Source organism: Cryptomeria japonica, unplaced genomic scaffold (genome assembly GCF_030272615.1).
Source record: "Cryptomeria japonica unplaced genomic scaffold, Sugi_1.0 HiC_scaffold_128, whole genome shotgun sequence".
NCBI lineage: Eukaryota > Viridiplantae > Streptophyta > Pinopsida > Cupressales > Cupressaceae > Cryptomeria > Cryptomeria japonica.
The window spans coordinates 284,554-285,394 of record NW_026728950.1 but is presented as its reverse complement, the minus strand read 5'-3'; the positions used below and the strand labels follow the sequence as shown (position 1 = coordinate 285,394).

Below are 841 nucleotides of genomic sequence, written 5' to 3'. Positions count from 1 at the left end.
CTGGTGCGGAACCTTAGAGTAAGAAACATCACCGTGCACCTTGGCCAACGTGCGCGACTCGACCGAGCGCGCACTGGCCGAGGTGCACACCGATTTCACCTGGGTGCGCGCGCAGCACCTCGGGCGCACCGGGGTGCGCGCACAACGCCCGGGTTGCACCGTGGCCTGTGTGCTCGGGGCGCCTCGGGTGCGCGCTCGGTGTCGCCCCCGCGCGCGCGGTAGTGCGGGCAGCGCACCCCGGCCCGGCCCGGCCCCGACGAGAACGCAAACGGGCAAAAGGTTTATTCAAATAGCATTGCGACGCCCGGCGAAAAACTAAAAAAGGGTGCAACACCGGGACTTCCCGGGAGGTCACCCATCCCAGTACTACTCCGGCCCAAGCGCGCTTAACTGCGGAGTTCTGATGGGATCCGGTGCACTAACGCTGGTATGATCGCACCCGTTATGAGCTTGTCGCAGTGTGTACTTAGCAAACCGCGACCCACGTGCGAATCCACCCCGGCCACCCACCCCCGTCGAGGTGCACACCCTCCCTCGCGAAGTGCGCCCCGTTCGCCAAGTGTGAGCCCTGCCCGGGTGCGCGCACCTTGCTAGGGCGTCGGGTGTGCACCCGGCCCGGCCTACGTGCGTGCACCTGGAGGGGGCGTCGTGTGCGTGCAGTGTCCCGTCTGCAACGCGGTGCCCACACACCACCTCGGGCGCAACGACCTGCGCTCACATGTGGGCCGAGTGCACCTTGGTGCATGTTCGGGGCGCCTCGGGTGCACGCTCGATCTTGCCCCGGTGCACCAAGGCGCTCGGTTTGCCCCGGGTGCGCACTTGGTGCAAGGTGGGCACCCAA

The 841-nt window shown here is 67.2% G+C and overlaps 1 non-coding gene across 1 annotated transcript; it reads right to left on the bottom strand.

The window, feature by feature from the left end:
• Positions 1 to 322: 322 nt before the first annotated feature.
• On the bottom strand, positions 323 to 441 carry LOC131866013 (5S ribosomal RNA). The gene has a single exon (XR_009364646.1). It is a non-coding gene; the product is annotated as a 5S ribosomal RNA (ribosomal RNA).
• Between the last annotated feature and the right edge of the window lie 400 nt (positions 442 to 841).